Source organism: Myotis brandtii, unplaced genomic scaffold (assembly GCF_000412655.1).
Source record: "Myotis brandtii unplaced genomic scaffold, ASM41265v1 scaffold902, whole genome shotgun sequence".
In the NCBI taxonomy this organism is placed as follows: domain Eukaryota; kingdom Metazoa; phylum Chordata; class Mammalia; order Chiroptera; family Vespertilionidae; genus Myotis; species Myotis brandtii.
Genome location: NW_005371709.1, coordinates 3,835,409 through 3,835,742, shown reverse-complemented (window position 1 = coordinate 3,835,742; position 334 = coordinate 3,835,409). Strand labels below are relative to the sequence as shown.

Genomic DNA, 334 nt, shown 5'->3' with positions numbered 1-334 from the left:
AACTCTTTCATCCTTAAAAACATCTAATGAAACACTAGTTTCATTTGTCCTTAGAATACAGCATAGAAAAGCTTACGGACAAGAAAAACAAATGTAAGCGGTTTGTTGGCAAAGCGAAGGATGTCCTGACACGAGTGAGCGGGTCTGGCATTCCATCTTTTAAAGACTTGGAACGTGTTAAATTGGCTACACTAACAGCAAACTCCAGGAAGAAAAGAGAGCCCCCGAATATCCAGGGCGCTCTTGGGGATGCCACACGCAACGCACCTGAAATCAAAGAACTGCGCCTCGGCAGGCAGAGGCGGCGGGAGACAGACGGCAGGTTGCGTGGGTG

General features: G+C 47.9%; 1 long non-coding RNA gene across 1 annotated transcript in view; it reads right to left on the bottom strand.

Annotated features, from left to right (window-relative positions):
* LOC106724617 overlaps positions 1-334 on the bottom strand; it is a 7,331-nt gene that overhangs the window by 6,691 nt on the left and 306 nt on the right. The window lies entirely within an intron of this gene.